This window comes from Aegilops tauschii, chromosome 6 (assembly GCF_002575655.3).
Source record: "Aegilops tauschii subsp. strangulata cultivar AL8/78 chromosome 6, Aet v6.0, whole genome shotgun sequence".
NCBI classification, from domain to species: Eukaryota; Viridiplantae; Streptophyta; class Magnoliopsida; order Poales; family Poaceae; genus Aegilops; species Aegilops tauschii.
Window position 1 is genome coordinate 388,117,586 of NC_053040.3, and position 12,246 is coordinate 388,129,831.

General features: G+C 43.2%; 1 long non-coding RNA gene across 4 annotated transcripts; it reads right to left on the bottom strand.

Moving 5' to 3' along the window:
• Nucleotides 1-344: 344 nt before the first annotated feature.
• LOC109760874 (uncharacterized) lies at nucleotides 345-2,993 on the bottom strand. 4 transcript variants are annotated; one of them, XR_002232398.4, is made up of 5 exons: nucleotides 2,606-2,987; nucleotides 2,150-2,510; nucleotides 1,858-2,064; nucleotides 1,024-1,285; nucleotides 345-932 (listed from the first exon to the last, which is right to left on the bottom strand). It is a non-coding gene; the product is annotated as an uncharacterized lncRNA (long non-coding RNA). The 4 variants fall into 4 exon arrangements; XR_012187968.1 differs by having other exon boundaries at nucleotides 1,858-2,079; XR_012187967.1 differs by having other exon boundaries at nucleotides 345-1,285; nucleotides 1,858-2,079; nucleotides 2,606-2,993.
• Nucleotides 2,994-12,246: the final 9,253 nt, after the last annotated feature.

Here is a 12,246-nt window from a genome sequence, read left to right on the forward strand (position 1 = left end):
CGATCCATCATCTTCGAGATTCTGTACTGACGGAGTCAACTTTGCCCTGCTTTGCACCAAGATAGCAAGATGGATGGATGTTGAATAAGTAGTGTGATCAGGCAGGGGATAACTGCTTCAGGCCCGACTTGATGCAGCTTATCTACTTTAGTACAGAATCTGACTACAACTCAAAACTACAGATCCATCATCTATGAGATTCTGTACTTGAGTTCAGGTCCAAACTACAGCTCAAAACAGTACTACTTGATTCAGTACAATTTCATCTGCATAATGCTCACACGTTCAATGTACTTTCTGCAGAAGTATCCAATCATACACGCATAGAAATTGACATGCCAGTATAGGAGAACACAAATTCATCAGCTTCAGGGCATGCATAACATAATTGGGATTAGCAGTTAAACTGCATGATGGATCTCACACGCTACATGATTTATCGGTACACACCAAATTCAGTATTAGAGACAGAAAATTTGAGAATAAGCTAATCTTTTTTGCACCAGCCTACTGTCCCCATTTGCCCACATGAGTGCGTTTATCCCTCCCCTCCTTATCGGCCTGCACATGATATGTGAAGTGAGGATCCTTTGAACCAAGTTCCGCAAACACCTCCATTGTTTAACTAACATCATCATCCGCTTGCTCGCGGCTTATTTTGCCACACAAGTTCCTTAAAGCTCTTTTCGTGAAAGGAACATTCTCCATCGACCCAAAGAAACTGCCTAATGTTGTGCACTTTAGCAAGGTTCACATTGCTCTGCCTCAAATTCTTCACCAAATCCCTGTTGTACACGTTGATGTGCTTGTGCGATCGCCAGTGTATCGTCTGCGCATACGTGCGAGACAATGAATGGTTCAGACCGCAGCAGCCTTATCAGAGTAGGGCACTAACGCTGGCAAGACCTAGTATTATCCACAATAGATTTCCACTGCAACCACAATTTAACGACAAATGAGACGATGAACATGTTAGTGAAACAACCAGCTCATAAAGAAAGAATTGAAACCAGATTCACATACCCCACAGGCACACACTATTTTATGCATTTTGTCCTCTCGACATTCAGATAGTTTTTACCATATCGAATGGCAAATCCTTTCTCCCATAAATACAGATTGTAAAAATCGTATGCTTCACCCAATGTATCGAATATTGTTCCGAGCTTCGGCACAATGGCGTTGTCTCCAATATCTGAAGCAAATCCACGTATTGCCCTCTCCATGACAGTAGCTCGATCAGGACATTGGGGTCCTACCAGGAGCGGCAGCACCAATCCTCACTCTGCTTGCACAAAACAGAATTTATATCTTCAGTGCAGCTGATACTATACACGGTACTATCATATATTGATTATTTAAGCACATCAAACTATATGGCCAAAGCTGCTAACAAGTTCCATCGAAGGATTAATCAACATTGTCAGTACTATCAGTACAAGACCCATAAGCCATACCTATCTGAACCTAATTGAAAAATGACTGACCACTATGTTGTCTGTACTATCCTGTGTGTACAAAATGAGTCTCCCAATTATTCAGCTGCTGTCCTATGAATTATTCAGGAGCCTCCCCCTTCTGGGTTCGCTGTTGAGCGAAACCAAAAAAAATCAGAACTAGTACGACGAATCCATAGCTTCCGAGCTATTCTAAATATGACAAGAACTCTAATCAGGTTTATGATTCAGGGCTTGGGAACTGAACTTCACAATTTTCCACCAACCAACACTAATATTGCTACAATTTTTAAGCTGAAGAGCTACTACTTTTTTCTGACGATTTTACTAATTTCCAATTCTGAAGTAACCAACCACTTTTAACTTTTCCTAGCTATTCTAAATATGACGAATTACATACCGTCGTGTGTCGTGTCCATCTGCTCAATTGACTGCTCCGAAGGTTGTGGGGAAGCTTCAGTTTCGCATCTGCCGCCCCTTGCGCCGCACAGATCTGCCCCGTGGCGCTGCCCCCTGCCATAGGCAGGAGCTCCCCCGCCTCCGGTGCGGCGGTGCCATAACTGGGTAGTGGAGAGGCCCCATCGAAATTCGCTGTCAGTAACCTCCTCTAGGATAGTTATCACTGAATTAGATCTTTTGGATTCACTCCCAAAAATCGAATGGCAACACAGATAGGTGAACGAGATTTCTACCTCTTAATCGGCTGCATCAAAATTTAAATCTTCAGCTGTTAACCTTCTCTCCTGCGTATGCATGCAATGCCGCCCAGCTCAACCTCCTGCGATAATGGAAGGAACCAGACGCTTGAGGTAGGTGACAACCGCACGAACTGACCAAGCATGTTTTCCTGGTCCACGGATCCAACTGCTCTACAGAGTGCTCTGAACTCTGCCCCTTATCTGCACTTCCAGCTTCTGCAGGGGCCTCTTCACGACAGATCTGGCCGTCCGCACTTGAAGCTTCAGGTGCTGGGAGCTCAACCTCTGCCGGTGCCACGACCGGCAACCGCACAGGCTCCATAGTGCTGTTGTTATCATTCACCTCCTCTAGTAGCTTAGCCCACAGAAGATTTCAGGCAACAGAACCAGTCAGTCACAAATACGGAACCAAACCACGCAGAAAGAAGGTTTCTTGGAGCAGATTCGAACCTGTTTGTCGGCTGCATCGCCGCTGGACCACCTGTGAGCTCCCTCGGACGCGGAATCGCCTCCGCCGTAGTAGATTTCCTCACCGTCTCGCCGCCTGCGAAGAATGCCTAATCCAACTTCACTGCCATACCACCCAACGCCCCACCTACTGAATTTACTGCGTGCACTGTCGGCGCTACCGGAATGCACCGAATCTGATCCACGGATCAGGACGCCGGCGACGTCTCGAGCCACGGCTCGGGCCTCGCTCCGTCGACGCCGTGCAACCTTCCGTGCGGGCGGGGCCCATCTGTCGGGCGCGTATCTGGGCGTATATCAGATTTTCCCCGTTCCTAGTGGACCCGCGGCCTGCCACCTCCATTCAATGTACCGAATCTCACAGCAATTCTGGACGGGTACGATTCCGAGCTCCTGTGAGCTCGCGATCACAGCGTCCGATTCATTGCAGCCAATGTTGACCTCAGATATGACCATCATGTACTAATATATCTATAGTAGTCCGGCTAAAATTGACTTCCTATTGCTTTTATATTATACTTCCTAAATGTAAGTATTTTTAAAGATTTCAATATAAACTACATACGAATGTATTTAGACATAATTTAGAGTGTAGATTCACTCATTTTGCTCCGTATATAGTCACTTATTGAAATCTCTAGAAAGACTTATATTTAGGAACGGAGGAAGTACTACTTCTGCATTGGTCGGTATTTGCTCCATTTTGAGAAAGCACAGACTCCTAGTGGACCATCAGAAGATTCATGACAATATTCTTATTAGCTCAAAATGCAGTTAGTGGGCCCAATAAGATTTGCAATAAATGAGAAGAGCCTCCCACTAAATGATCCAGGTTGTCAAATCTTGATGCGTCATGCATGTGGTGCAAATTAGTGCAAAATGGTTGGTGATAAAACAATGGTACTATCGCAAATAAAAACTCCGTTTATCCTAAAAACACTCAACCATGTTACTATTTCCTTAAGGGTTACTTGAATAAGGAGATTTTACTAAATTAATTTTGCCTAAATATTTTTATGGTTCTGACTACAAAACTTTGGTTGGTTAGCGTAACAAACTTAAGAATAAGTGCATCTTATTTTTCATAAAACCGAGAAACCGAGTTTGTGGGGGAAACGACAATTATTTGTTTGTTTATAAAAAAATTAGTGTACCTCTCGCACATGGGCTTATCATTCTCATCCAAACAAGATTATGTGCATACTTCTCTAACATAATTATTAGTAAAATCGGTATTCTAACAATTCCTAGTAAAACACTTAGTTAAAATTAGGTGCTAATTTTACTTAGATAAACAACCACTGAAAAAAGGAAATAATGTGCAATTACTAAACAGTATAACTCAGCTAGCTACGAGCCCCCATAGCATTTTGACACTCCCAGCCATTGAATCACTGTCATGTACGCACAAGATTTGCTCGGCCGTCCCAGTTGTAACGCTGACTGCTGAAAGGCACTGTTTTCTGGGCTGCTGCTCCGGAGAACGAGTTGCACTAATTGTCCCGAATCAGGCCATTTGGTAGAAGGCCCACGAGGTCTCTCTAACGGAGCATGTCTCCAAACCTATCCTCGAGCAGTTTCACAAAAAAAAACGTATCCTCGAGCTGCTCGCCTCCTCCTCGCCGCCGCGCCGCCGCCGTCTTCCGCCCCGGCAGAGAACTTCTACCTCTTGTTTGCCTCGGCGTCGATGACATGCACTCGCCCTCTACTCTTCCTCGGCAGGCCCCCACGGTGGGTCTCTTCTTTCCCATGTCATGCCCAGCAGAGTTCTTCCATGGTGGCTGTAGGCCAGAGCACGCGCGAGGCGCGACCAGCGACCAAAGAGCGGCAAGGTAACAATCGAGATGGACAGATGGTGGCATAATGGCTGGGCTACGAAGCCGCGTGAACGCAGCTACTCATTCGTCCTCAGGACGCAAACAGTCGGAAGGCCAGGTGAGCTCCTCCTTTTGGTGATTTTATTTCTCCACTCCCACTCTGTGGTTATGGTCGAGTTGTTTGGTGCAGGTTCCCCCCAGATTTGAAGTGTTTTATTTTTATTTTTGTACTCTTTGAATTATAGGAAGTTCTGACCTAGAGTTTCCAGTTCACGGCTTCCTTATCATGGGGGACATTTTCTTTCAATAAGTCAAATTTCAGCAATGATGCCCTGAAGTATTTAACCAAACAATTGATGTAGCAATGTCATTCATGTTGCGGAAGGAGACAAATATCCTTCTTATGAGCTGTACCTTCGTTTTTCTCTTCTGATAGATGTCCGTAAAGATAGATTATACCTGAATCTCTGAGTCCACTGGCCAAGCAAGGCAGTTTGAGCAACACGAATCTTTGTAGGCGTTGTTTCATGTTACCCAAGCGATTTGTTAGCATACAAATCAGATACTTAGCTTATGTTATATCCTAATCATAGCTACTTAGCAGCATGTCTTTTACATGCATATCAACTGAAGAAGATGCGCACAAGGAAGTTCAGGTAACTAGCATACAAGAGCATCCTGAAAACTAATTTGTGGTGGCACTTGTTACAGAGGTGTTAGACAGTAATTTTGTCGGATCATTCTTTCTAGACTTGTTCATGGCAATATACAGTTATTACCTTTTAAATTCTTTTTAAAGTAAAAAAATTGTATTGGAAGCTTAGAATGGTTAGAAGATAGCTAATAGCTAATTCCATTGAGATATTCCGCCGAAGAGCTCTTGAAGAGTTCAATTATGTGCAAGAGCAAACAAGACAACCATTATGATGATTGTAATCTAAGACAAACATGAACAGAGAATTTATGTGATTAGTCCGATCAATTCTAATTAATGGCTGAGAATTATGCCCTAACATCTATACCGAAACATTGTAATTGGAATCATTTAAATTTTATCAAATGTTTCTTTAATTTTTATATTTTTCTGAAGGATGAACGGGCGCGGCAACGCGCGCCTTCATGGTCTAGTACTTCAGAAAACACCTCCAACCCGCTACCCTCTATGGAGGCTCGGTGGCTCAGTGCAAAAATAGACACATAAGGTACAAAGCCAAATATGCCTAACCAAACGAGGAAAAACGAATGGGAGAATGGGAGCGTGTGTGTGTGTGTGTGTGTGTGTGATGGTGGTGGTGGTGGGGAGGGGGACATGGTTATACTTGGGTGGGAGAGAAATTTTCATACCAGTTGTCGCCTCTGGCTTTGACTATCGTGGATGATCACCTTGATAAGTCCTACGCCGCTAGTCGCCTAGTGCATTGTAGCAAGGTCTCTGAATAATTGAGCGGTGTCATGGCTTGGCTGATAGATGGGCGGGATCAGCTAGGTGAAGGGATGCAATGCGTGCATAGACCTAGCAGTCGTGAGAAAAATAGGTCCCACTAATCCATTCGATTGTTTCGGGCCCAGGGTAAAAATGCTAGTTAAAAAACCGCAATGTGGCACTCCACGTGTACGTGACAACCGTGAACCACCTGTCAGACTATTATCAAAAACTAAAAAGGGGTAAGACCCAACAAAACTTTCACTAAATGGGTAATCAGGATGACAAATTGTTAATGTCAAACTACTGGATACAAACTAGAATCCGCTCTAAATTAAAATTAAAGATCAAGTAACTAAGAGATGACTTCTAGAACAATAGAGAAACAAATCTTAGTTTAAGTACCACCAAATCACCTCTTAATTACGAGAAGACAAGCTCTTTTTCCTTTCTAATTCTCTCTCTCAAAATTAGTGATTATCCTTCGTAGCATCTCTAAGAAAAAGGTTGGCGCCATTCTTTATGCATGCGTTAGTTAAGTGCACAACTACGAGAGCGGTGCTCATTTTTTGGGGCACTCAAACATTATTACAGTTTATTACGTACATATTTTAGTGCAAGCCATATCTGCCATTAACTTTAACTTGCACAACTACGAGGAGAGGACTTGATCTCTACCCATCACGCGAAAACTTTCACAGTTGGTAGCCCATGCTTCTAGTAATGTCATAATTATGCCGACCTTGTTTTCTTTCAATTTATATTTTTCCTTTGAATATCCATGAATGAACATTTCGTGTTATTTTTGTAGCTTCTGCCGCTTCTTCCTCGGTGGCCATTTTACCAGCAGTTTAGCTGTCGCGTCAAAAGATTAAAAATCATCACATTAGGTTGACCAATTACATTGTACACCAACTATCACCTTTATTGAGCGCCAAATAGGCTAGCCCCACTAGCGAATGGAAGTATTGGTATAGCTGACTCTTTTTCGAAACTACAGGTATATCTGACATTGCCAAAAGCTTTTGATCATGAGCTGCATGTCAAATGATCCTGTGCATTACCGCGGGCCGGGTCATGCATATGAGTGCTCAGTGCATGTCTTTTCATCCACCGCGTGCAAACCGACAGAGTCTTGCCAGTTTGCACAAGCGTTATTAGATTCCACACAGGCATTTTCGTGTTGTTAAGTTTAATTACTCTTATATGATTCGGTAATACATATGGATTTTTATGGAGTGTCATACGTTTTTCGCTTGATTCAGATTTGAGAAACACAAGAAATAGTGGTGGCTGATACATGCAGCCCCAAGCTAGTAGTTGCATGATGCATGAAATGAGTTAGTCCGTTGCTTGATTCTGTCTTGAATGTTACTCATCCGTCCCATAATATAAGAGCATTTTTGACACTTACTAGTGTAAAAAATGCTCTTATATTATGGGACATAGAGAGTAGTATATAAGCATAGGAAACAATACGTCTATACTTGAACTTGAACTTTCCAAAACCGTTAGTTTTGAATACGCTCTCGCATCCCAGTTCTCCATTTTGCAATTGTTCCAAGTACTTTAACATGGTAACCTAAAAAAGAACTTACAAGATGGCTGTGTGCATCGCTGGATGCAGAGGCCAAAGGTTATCCCCTTTTTAAAAAAGAATACAAGAATATATTACATATTATAACCACTTATCCTTTTACTTTTACAGAGTGCTCATTTTTACCATTCATTTAACTCATATGATTTTCACAACATTGATGGTTGTTGTTTATTTACGGGTAACAACAAATTACCGGAAACTATTGACCAAAGATGGGCTAGGTTTTTCAGTGGTGTATTGTTAATGGTACAAATCAGACTAACCACCACAGTTAATTAGGGCTTATGTTTCCTTTGTTAGAAACAATTCCTTGTTTGTAAAAAAACAAATTCTCCATGCCAGGGAATCAATCCAACTTGAAGAACAATACAATAGGTATATGCATGTGGCATATGTGTGAGTAATTCTGATTCAGTTCTCCCACAAAAGCAAACTCCAATGTTAAGGGCCTCTTCAATTCAAGATTCACACCCTAAAAAAAGGGGGAACATAACCTTAGGATTTTTCCCGTACCTTAGGATTTTTCCCGTACGATGTTTGAATCATATGAATGTTTACTTATTGGAAACAATCCTATGAGAATTTGCCCAAAATGTCCCACTCCACTACATTTCATAAGAATTTTTTTCCATTAACTCAAACCTCTTATAAATATTTTTTAGTTCCTCATGTGGTTCAATAAAACTAACTTTTGTGGAATTCAATAATGCATGATTCAAGTGGACATTTATGCAATCCTAGTTTTTCTTACACTTGTACTTTCTAAAATCAAGTGAATCAAAGAGGCCCATTTTTAAAAATGGATTGCAACAATATCAACCTGATACACCCACATAAGAATTTAGGGTCTCTTTGATTCGAATGATTTCATAGGAATTTTGGAAGGATAGAATCCTTGGAATTTTTCATAAATTGGTTGTTTGATTAGTAGGATTGAATCCTACAGGAATTTATCTTAACAAACCTATAAATTTGATTTAAAAGAAATTTTAGCATCTAGTCGAATATCTTAGAAATTTATTCCTTTGTTTTTTGGTGGCACAATTAAACAAAGCAAAATCCTATAGGATTTGAATAGGCATGTCATTCAATTCCCATGTTATTTCTATTCCTGGGCTTTTAGAATTTTGCGAACCAAAAGGCCCAAATAGATAAGAATTTAAGAATAAGCATAAGTGACCATGTCAGTCTCCTGCCACCAAGGGCACCAATTATTGTTGTACTTTCATGTTCACTCACTCTCTAGTTAGCAGCTAATCAAGTCACAGCTCATCCATAGGTCTACCATTTTCTTTCTCACATGAGAGTCAGGACAGAGTAGCGTACTAGCTAGGGGGCTTGAAACACTACATAGAATTGGTGACAACTGACAACTTGGCCAATGGTCTACCGAAAAGTATGCTTCTTCCCTCCTGTTCTAAATCTTATCTCGAAGTACAAACTGTACTTGAAGCAATTTGAAAATGCAGGTGACATTTCGGGAAACTCCCAACCTGGCCATGGTATGCACCAATTTAAAATCTGATCCAAAGTACAGATTCGGTATGTTAACGTGTTAGGAGCTTTTTGTCAAACAAATAAAAAATGCACGTAGACGCTGGATTATTCAAATTTGGAAACTGAGCGTACTTGCACTCATCTTCCATTATTGGTTGGGACCATTGTACGACTGCAATGGTAAAGTTTGGATTTCAATTTTCTGTTCCCGTGGTATATTGGTGTCCTTCCATGATACTTCATCTTCTTCGCAACAAGGGGGTGACAAGCAACACACAGTGACTTCGGCTTGGTGGTGCGGAGCACCGTGTCTCGAGCTCCGGGGCGAAGAATCCTAGGGCTGAACTTTGATGTTTGTGCCTGGCAATAACGGTTTACACGTTGTGTCGGTGTTGAAGGCATTGGGTTGGACGTACTCTCCGGGGTGGAAACCAAGATCTGACCTGCAATGATTGGACCCGCAATGGCGGTGCTTGCGCGTCTTTACTCTCTTGAAGGTATTGTTTTCGGAAAATCTTTCTTGTAGCTCATGTGTTGTCAAGGACGGTGGATGAAGTTCTTGCTGGTGTGTCGTAAGTTGTTGGCTATGTCGGCTTTCTTTATTTTTGTTTCTTCTTTTTGTCTTTTTTGGCCGTGTGCTCGATGTTTCGGCTAGGTTTTCTAGAGACCAGATGTGATTGATATCATTTTGATGTCAATATATCACCCTTTGTCAAAAAAGTAATATAGATCCCAACATCATCTTGCGCACACTAGATTCGTTGGTATAAAGCCTCTACCGACTGTGCTTTCGAAGGTGGCTTCTCTTGGGACAGCTAGGGCCACGATACCCTCACCGCCACAGTTTGGGGCAAGCCAACTCTCGCCCTCGTGAGCATGGATGTTTATATGCAATTTCCCATGGGTGACAAGGCTCTTGCACCAGGTGCGTTGGCACATAATCCCAATGCTCTTTTTGTGAAAGAGCTTTGCGAACTTGCTAGCCAACTTGGGGGCTGCTAGTTCGAGATCTGGCAATGTGATCCAGGCCAAGGTTCAATGCCCTAGCTAAGGCTAAAGAACTTCGGCAACAGTGGTGCAAAGCAGAACACGTACGCCCATGCATATCTGATCTAGGCCAGTAAGTTTGCCACAGAGCTTCTCCAAGTTGTTCGCCAAGCTCCTGGCTAATCGAATCCGACCGTGCATGAAGGACCTTGTGGCCACCAACCAGTCAGCTTTCATCCGTGGCAGAAATCTGCATGGCAACTATCTGTTAGTGAAGCAAGTGGCCAGGAAAATACACGCCAGAAAGAACAGAGGTGTTTTTCTCAATTTGGATATCTCCCGTGCCTTTGACTCCTTGTCTTGGCCTTTCTTATTTGAAGTGCTCCGGGCCCAGGGATTTGGAAATCGATGTCTCGGATGGTTGGCGGTGCTACTGCAATCCTCGAGCACCAGAGTGTTGCACTACAAAAAAAATACACTTCCGTGATGATACGTGTTTGTCACAGTAGGCCGCGTTTTTTGTCATGCATGTACATCCATGACAAATTTATGACAGAATCAAGATAGTCATACCTGTGCTGTGTAGAAGTGCTCCATGACATTACCAAAATTATCATCATGGAAGTGTCCACTTCCATGACGATAAATCACGCGTCACAGAAGTGCTTTCGTCAAGGGTGACCGACACGTGGCATCCACCGTAACGGAACGCCGTTAAGCTATTGGGTCGGGTTTTGGATCCGATAACCCGTTAACAGCCCCGACCAATGGGGATTTTCCACGTGTAAAATCATCATTGGCTGGAGGAAATACGTGTCGGCTCATCATTGGGACAGATGTCATCCACTCATTGGACAGAAGGCGCCTATGATACGTCGACACGTGGCACGGCCCAACAAAGGCCTATTCCTGTGAAAAGGCCGGCCCGTTTGACTTGGTCAAAAGGTGGCGGGCCGGCCCATGGAAAGCCTGTTAACGGCATGTTCGCATATAGCCCATTTACAACCCACTAACCCAAGGCCCGTTACGCCCTATCCGAATTAGGCCCACTAGCGTCATCTGGGCCATCCAATATGATTCCAGCCCGTTTTCACTTCTGGCCCATGTATGGCCCATGACGTCTTTCGGCCCATAAGAGGCCCTATGTAACTCTTGGCCTATTAACAGCCCGTGGTGAAACTGGCCCGTAATGAACAGGTATCACTTTGCACCCATTAACGGCCCGTGGTGAAACTGGCCCGTAATGAACATTGTATCACTTTATACCCATTAACGGCCTGTTATTCCGTTGGGCCGTTTCTAGCCCATGTTATCTTTCAGCCTTCTCAGAGCCCATTTATTCTTGGGCTCATTTCCAGTATTCGTTTACTTATGGCCCGTTACTGTAATTTTCTGCTTGTGGGCCAAATTCAGCCCGTGGTTACAGTCGGCCCATTTGTGGTCCGTTAATACGTTGGGCCGTTTTCATAGCGTCATCAAATACGGCCTATTAACAATGGCCCGTTATGGTCGGCCCATGAACGGACGATTCCAACTCTAGCCCGTTTACGGCCATAATGCGGTCTGTTTGGCCCATGTTTGGCCAATCGATCATACAGCCCGTATAAGGCCCATTGATGATACGGCCCGTAGAAGGCCCATTGTTTCTACGGCCCGTAGAAGGCCCATTGTTTATACGGCCCGTAGAAGGCCCACTGTTTCTACGGCCAGTAGGCCCAGTGTCACTACAGTAAATATTAGCCCATGGTTATTGTGGCCTAGTTTTAAAAAATAGGTTATTGCAGCCACTAGCTAACCGCGGAAAAAGAACTGCAATGACTACAAGCAAACAAATAAACAAGACAACAAGGAATAAATAAGCAAGCAACTAACGCTAGGCTATCACGGCTATTACACATATTACATCCACTGGGCATCGAAGTTCGCCACCAGTGCAAATATAGGGAACAAAGCAGCATATCATATACACTGGTTGTCAAAGTTGGCGACCAGTGCAAATAAACGCCGCAGCAAAACAAATCCAGAACTGAAACCACTTCAGAAGATCTCAAGAAACAATATCCTGGGTACCCATAATGCTGGCAAGATGCTTAGCAAGCTTATTAACTTTCTCTTGTTTGGCGCTTAAATCCTCCAGCGCTTGCTGTTGCACCAGAAAATATGCATCTGAATTCTGCAGGGACTTCCTCAGTCCTTCAGCTTCCTGTCGCAGCACATCTGATCGATGTCTTTCAACTTGAAGTTGAGACTCAAGAAGACGAACTGATTCAGGCAGCGAGTTCGAAGAGCTTGTGCCAGC